Source organism: Aotus nancymaae, unplaced genomic scaffold (assembly GCF_030222135.1).
Source record: "Aotus nancymaae isolate 86718 unplaced genomic scaffold, 86718_ANA_hifiasm-v0.15.2.pri h1tg000016l, whole genome shotgun sequence".
Lineage (NCBI taxonomy): Eukaryota > Metazoa > Chordata > Mammalia > Primates > Aotidae > Aotus > Aotus nancymaae.
This window is the reverse complement of record NW_026988428.1, coordinates 29,609,206-29,617,378: the sequence shown is the minus strand read 5'-3', so window position 1 is coordinate 29,617,378 and position 8,173 is coordinate 29,609,206.

Below are 8,173 nucleotides of genomic sequence, written 5' to 3'. Positions count from 1 at the left end.
GAGAGGATTTATCTTCAAGTGCTATTTCTTTTGAGACATCAAAATTTTACTTAAAGGAAGGAGAACTATGTAGATAATAGCTCAGATATTCATAAAATGTAATATCCAAACTAGGACACTGGAGAAATGGAGAAAGCCACAATGATTACAGTGGTACAATAGAAGGAAACTGGGACTATACTGGACAAACTGAGTCATTAGAGTCACCCTGTTAAAAGTCTGTGCTGTGCTCTGAGGTCAGACTCTGCTAGTAGTTAGAGAAAAACAATTGAAGGCTTTCCAGTGGTGTTGTTAAATGACTAGAACTTCAGGAAGGGAAGCTTAGCATAGAAGTGGGTTATGGCTCGAATGGAGCAGAAAGAGACTGAGGCTAGAAAAGCCCATGAACATTTTTATGATACCAGTAAAGAAATAAGGAAAGGCCAAGCCACAATGGCAGCAATAAAAAGAGAAACCCTATATGAGAGATTATATAAAATCTCAGGTCAAGCAGTTAAAGAAGATATACAAGTTTAACACTTGTCCAAGTAGTTATAAACTTTTGAACACATCTCAAGGTAAAGGTGAGGCATGGTAGATCAATTGCCAGCAGGAGAAACCACAGGGAGCTCAGATTTTGGGGCCAAAGCTGTTTGTTCCTGCTTACTACCATGAAAGGCATAGGTAAGCCAAGGTTCTGTCACTAGTAGGGTAATAAAATGCCACCAACAATTGCTCCAGACACCACTTGGTGGCACCAGTACCCTGAAATGATTGCATCTTGCTCATCTTGTCTTACATAGGAAACTCACATAGATCAGCCAACCCTCAAGTTCGGTTTTTTCCAGGATTATTTGAGTTTGGAACTGTCACATCATCCTTTATCGCTATCCATGGAGATTCTGGTAGAAGATGAGAATGTCTTTAATAATCTCTTATTATTTCAAGTATTCCTTTGAATGTATACACACACAATTTTGCATAAATATAACCATTTCTTATAGGATTTTGCCTATATTAGATTCTTCCCTTTTTGTTTAGCTTCCTCACGTACCACCACCACAATTTCCCCAACCCCTTCCAGAAAACCCATCTTAACAACCTGGTATGTATCTGTTCATATTTTTTCCATCATCTAGCCTTATACAAATGGATAGATAGAAAGACTATAGAGAGACAAATGAATACATACTAAAGTTGTTTTGGTCATTGATTCATAATGTAGACTCATATGTTCTTCTACACATGTTACTTCTCTATCTAAGCAATACCAGATGGTAATTCTTCAAAGTCAACTAGTATTTCTCCATTTTGCTCTTTTGAGTGGCTATATTATATTCTAAGGTATAAATATACCTTAATTTATTCAATAACAGTCCCTATTGAAGGGCATTCACTTGATTTTATTTTTGTCACACTAAATAATGTTGCTGTTCAGCACTGTTTACAATAGCAAAGACCTGGAACCAACCCAAATGCTCACTGACAATAGACTGGACAAGAAAAATGTGGCACATATACACCATGGAATACTATGCAGCCATAAGAAACAATGAGTTTGTATCCTTTGTAGGGACATGAATGAATCTGGAAACATCATTCTCAGCAAACTGACACAAGAACAGAAAATCAAACACTGCATGTTCTCACTCATAGGTGGGGGTTGAACAATGAGAAATACATGGACACAGGGAGGCGAGCATCACATGCTGGGGTCTGTTGGGGGGGCCAAGGGAGGGACAGTGTGGGGAGGTGGTGGGGAGGTCAGGGAGGGATAACATGGGGAGAAATGCCAGATGTAGGTGACGGGGGGATGGAGGCAGCAAACCACATTGCCATGTGTGTACCTATGCAACAATCCTGCATGATCTGCACATGTACCCCAGAACCTAAAGTACAAAAATAAATAAATAAATAAAAATAATGCTGCTGTTGCCTATATCCTTATGCATTGGTACGGAGGTAAGTATATATTTTTTTAATTCACAAAATGTTGCCAGATTTACTTTCAAATGCTGCTTAAAATTTCCATTTCCCTAGCAACATGTGAAAGTACTCCTTTCCTCACATCTTCACTTGCCATGTATGGTTTTGCTTTTTACTTTTTGCCAGCTTTCTGGGTGAAAAATGATAACTCATTATTATTTTACTTTTTGTTTTTCTGACTGGTTGTGATTTTTTTTAGCATCTTTTCAAGTTGTTGGGCCATTTTGATTTGATTCTTCACAGCATTTGCCCAAAGCAGAGATTTTTAAAAAAATACCTCTACTTAATAAAGAAGCTAGAATAATATTGCTAAAATAAATTTTACAAAGTAGAAAATAAGATTTAATATAGTCACTAATATCCATATGAAATATCTAACACACACTAAAAGCCCTGGAATGCCAGAAAATAATCTTGTAAGTACTATTTAATTTGAAATGTCTCCTCTAAAATAGAATATGTCTATTTTTCTCTTCATAAGGAATTGTCTCTCTCATAGTGCTTTACTTCTGATTGAACAATATATTTTTCTGTGGATTCTGAAATAGGATTAGGTATTAAATAGAACCAGTCCCACTTCTTTGAGTGTCATTCCAAATACTTTGCTTTTAAAAAGAAAGAAAGAACAAAAATCAGTAGGGAAAGAAATTGTATTTTTAAGCTTCTAAGAAGATTTGATAAACAATAGAGCCCAGAGAACAAAAAAAAAAAACCCATAAAATGATTTGACAGTGTCCTTTTAAGTGAACATATGTGAGTTTTATGCATCCATATGTGTTCACATATGCCCTACATATGCACAGTCAGCTGCTAGCCAGCCAGATTGTTCACTGTGTATATTTACTGTAAAACAAGCCAAAAGTGTTTGGTCTCTTTGTTAGAGAAACAGCTCATAATTTCAAGTATACAAATGTCAGTTGTTTCTCATTTATTTTTCTTCCAAGCCAAATGAGCTGTTGATGCTCAATTTGGCAAGAATCTAACTGAGGCTGACTATCAGCCAGCCACAGAAACCCAGCCCTGAAAGCTTGAGAAATTTTACAAGAATAAGAAGCTTTTTCCTAATGGCTCCCTAAACCATAGGAAGTTTCCTTAGAGCCTCAGCCAGTTCTCTCCCACTCAATATCCCAAAGTATAACCACGAACATTGTTTGGATACTAATGGATTAAGTTAGGGTGTGAAATGTAAGTATTAAGTCCTCCCATACTTTGGCCAAAAACTCTTTATAGAGATTTTATTTGTGATAATAACCTGAGCTATGAGCCCTCAGCATCTCTTCTTTTATTTCACCTTTTATGACTGTCCTGCAGCTTAAAATGATGAAGTAACATTTGGACCAATTTCCAACTGAAGACTAAGCCTTTAGACCAATTATATATCTACTTCCACAATTAAGGAATTAAACCCAATTATCACTGTTATCTCTGCAGCCTGGCTAAAGGAAGGAAAAGCATGTGGAAGCTGGATAGAGTGAAAAAACTTGTGCTTTGAGGAGAGAGAGTCTGTGTCTGGTCCTGGATCATTCCCTGACCATATGACCTTAAATAAGTAGCTTCACACTTCCAACTTCAGTTTTCTCATTAGCTAGATGGAAATAATTATGCCAATTTCCTAACTCTCTGATGAAAATGAAATAAGAAAACTTACGTAAAGAACAATGCACAGTACTGGAGATACGATAAGTGCTTAACAAATTTGAGTCTCTTTCCCTTTTTTTACATTTTTCTCTCCCTAGTGCCTGCAAAAAGAGAGACATGAGAACCAGCAATATTTCTTGATCCTGGTTCTCATGTCTCTCTTTTTGCAGGAACTAGGGAGAGAATCCAAAAGTCTCTATGGGGACATAATCCAAAGGTCCCCAGTCCTAATGGCAGGGAGAAAAATGACTGAATTCTACAAAACAAACTCATTTAAAATGTTAGTTTTTTATATCATGAACAGAGTCAGAACTGATAAATTGTGTGTATATGTGAATATATTCATAAAAACACCCATTTATTTAGTGCCTATTATATCTGTATAACAGTACCTGACATATAATAGTAGCCACAAATATTTCTTGAATAAATGAATGAAAACCAAGTCATTAGAGTACCACTGTAATTTTTTCCTAAGTGCTCAGTTTCCTGGGGTTTGCTTGTTAGTGATGACTCCTTGCTTTCCAAGGTAAATGGAAAGGAAGGTAAGGAAGGAAGAACTACAAGTATTCATTGTCACAGCAGCCCCCAAAGAATAACTAGAATTATCTTACCCACCTTCTGCCTTACCAACACAGGCTCCTTCTGTATCTAATCACCTCTCATTCCTTCTTTCCCTTACCCCATTCGACCTTTATGAAGTTGTCCAACATTTCCTCACAACTGAAAAATACAATTTCTATTGCTGCAGGTGTCCATGTGTTTGGGGCAAAAATGAGCCACTGCTAACAATTGTAAAGAAAGAGAGAACAGCTGTTTGCATCTGGATATGGGGTAAGAAAGAACAGCTGCTGGCAGCTGTGGCAGACAAGAAAGTGAGCAAATGAGCAGCTGTTGGTAATTCAGAATCTCATCAGCCGCATGGAATAATTGAAATCCAGAAGAAGCATGCAGGGCTCGACTTAACAGCTTTACTGCATCCTGCTCTTCATTAGATCCTGCCTGTCCTCCATTAGAGACATTCCTGTGATAGCTACAGTGAGGACACTCAGCAGGAATATCTACCCCCACATCCCCATCCACAACCCTTTGAAGAAGCAAATGAAGAGAGGTAAAATGGCACAGGCTTTTCTTCCAGTAAGTCCATACCTATTTTTAAACAAAGAAAAAAGCCTATGGTTGACAAGGGAAGGGATATTAACCCACAATGGAATGATCGCAAGATTGACAAAAGATAATTCTTCTTTCTGTATTATAAGAGATTATAATCATTTAATGCTGAACTCATATTTCAGAATTCCAGCAATCCAGCATAAATATGTAATAAGTATAATCTAAACTTAAAAAATATTTTGAAATACTTTCAGTGGTTTCAATGTCTTTATTCGTGTATATGTAATTCTATGACTGTGTATACATATAATACATTCCTCTATTTTTTTTTTACTTTTAATAAAAAGAAGATAAAAACATCTTTGCATCATGCATTACAAAATGTGTTGGTTTCCTTTTGGGCTTCATACTAGTTCCTCTAGTCAACTGGACTTCTATGATAAATCTAGAATAGATGGGATACTGTAAATTTGAGTGACACCAAAATATCAGTCCATCTCTCATCTTGCTTAACACAGAAGAAAAACATCTCATTACTCTTATATAGAATTCCAATTCTTTAGTAGCTGAAAGAAACAGTAGAAGACAAGAAAAAAGAAACCAACCCCAATGTTATTTATTGCTGAACTATATACAATTAAATGTCCCCAAATAAAAGAATATTTAATTATATGGCAAGTTACCTGTATTTATAAAGGTGATCACTTTGAAGATGGTAATAGAGAAAATGCTCGTGACAAAACATTTATGGAGTATAGTCTACAAAGATCATTTAGACATGAAAAATTGAGTGCAAAATGTGCACCATAATTAACATTAAGGTTAAAAGTAGGCCTAGGACAATTACATGAAAGAAATATTTTTAAATGGAGGAAGTCAAAATAATAGAACAGAGGGGAAACTTTAAATTTCATTTCTTTTGTTATTTTTCTCATTGTGCTATTATTATGAAATATAAAATATCTAAATAATAATTAGATTATTATGGAAATTATGGATAAAATCCTAAACTGTGAGCAACATAAGGAAAGGGCCCTTCTTTGTTTTTGATCACCTTTTGTTTCTACTGCCTGCCACAGTGTCCAGACATTTAACAAATATTTATTAAATGAAGAAGTAAATGAAATGAGTAAACCATCTATGTTTTAAAACTGCTGTTGCAGAAGAAAGAATGAAACTACTTCTACCAATGGCATATATGTGACTCAGAAAATACTTCCTCTACTCAAAGGATCAATTAGAAACATCCCTGAAGTTGTACACTCACAGCATCTTAAAATGGAGACAACCGTGGTGAGTTAGGTGGCCCAAGCAAACCTAATGAACCCCCACATTATAAATAATGAGAGACAGAGAAATTAGCCAACTTCTAAATGTGTTTTCAACTGTAAGATAGGATTATATGACTTGAATTAAGAGAAGAGAGTGAAAGACTGATTTTTCAGAAATTAATTTCACAGCATCTGACTCTTAATTTTCCAACCAGAATGGCGCAAGACAAAGTTCTAGTAGTTTTGTGCTCTAGATGGATGACTTTTGTCCAAGTGAAATTGATTCGTGTAGCTATTCACAGCTCCCCTCTCAGGTCCAAGGTTAATTCCCTGGTCTGACACTGGAAGAAGTGTTTGAACTTTAAGCAAGTTAGTAAGAACACAGATGCTATTCACCCTTGATTTTACTATCCCATATTCCTGATTTTACATATCCCATATCCCTCTTCCATTATGTCAAGAGCTGCCTCTGAAACAACCTTGTCTACTAAACCATTTCCTGGGAAAACTGTGATATACTCATCATTCTGGTATAAACATCTTAATACAAGTCTGTTTTCCAGATATTTTAAAACTTCCCCAAGCCCTGTTTGCATGAAGCGTAAATGTTCCATGTTAACATAAGGTACTCCTGCATTCTGAGTGTGGAGTAACTCAAGACCCTGACAAACTTGTATGTTATCCAAAATATGTTTGCAGATTTTTCCCTGCTGCCTATAAAATAGCATTAAAGGAAATGTCTCGCTCCATAAATAAAACTGTCGAGTATTTAAGTGACTTACACTTCATCATCATCATCACCAAAGCTGTAAAGTGCCCTTTCTCTCCAGGGCTAGGATCATAATATGCTTGGCATAGTCAACAGATATTTGAGTAACCCATTGAGACAAGGCAGTACTAAGGTTTTTTTTTTTCTTTTCTTTTGTTTTCTTTGATTCCTTGACAGCAGGAAGTTAGAAGTACTGTTTTTATCAACCTTCTCTAAAGGAACCATGCCACCCACTAATCACCAGATATAATTTCTGTATTATAAATATAATGCTTAATTTCATGTGCTAACTTGACTGGGCCACGGGGTACCCAGATATTTTGTCAAGCATTATTCTGAGTGTTTATATGAGAGCATTTCTGAGTGAGACTAAAATTTAAATCAGTAGACTGAGTAAAGCAAATGGACCTCTATAATGTTGGTGGGCTAATCTAATCAGTTGAGGGCCTGGATAGAGCAAAATGGCTAACCCTCTCCCAAGTAAGAGAGCAGTTCCTACCTATGAACTGGGCATTGGCTTTTATTCCTGCCTTTGGACTCAAACTGAAACATCATGTCTTCCTGGGTCCCAAGCCTACCTGCCTTTGAATTTGAGCTATGCCATCTGCTCTTCTGGTTTTCAGGTTGTCAGACTTAGACTGGAACTAATTTGTCAGCTGTCTCAAGTCTCTAGCTTGCTGACTTATCCTGCAGATCCTGGGACTTTTCAGCCTCCAGAATCAATCATGTGAGCCAATTTCTGATAATTTCTTTCTGTATAGGAAATACACACATATATATACACATACAACCTATTGGTTCTGTTTCTGTGGAAATCTTTTACCAACACAATAAATAAGTCAGCAAATAAGATCCAGTCCATTGAAATAATCAAGTAAAACCATTCCACAATGTATTTATACTTCATAACTTTATGTTATACATAATAAATACATACAATTTTATGTCAGTTAAATTTTTTAAAAACATTTTGAAAAAAAACAAATTCTTTCATGGTTACTTTCAATAGTGCTGGAGAAGAGTTGGCCATGGGCTCCATATTCCAAGTAGTGGGGTACAAGAAACTAGGATTAAGAAGTGTCTGGTGGGGGCAAAATACTCTATGGCTTAGACATTGAGAGAGTTTGGAATGTCCCTACCTTGGGTATTTCTACTGAATGATCCCTAAATTTTGAGTCATGTGGTGTGAAGGAAAAAACAGATTTTAGTAACATAGTAGACTGGGCTGAATTGTGTCCTGCCATTTCTCACTGGATGATATTGGAAGTATCTTTGAGCCTCATGTCTTCACTTGAACACCAACAACAAGAATGCCCACCCAAAGGATTGTGAAGATTAAATTATGTAGTAGGCAATAGTTCCTGTCACACCATAAACTGATAAGTATAGCTTAATTTCCTTTTCTCCCAGACTTAAC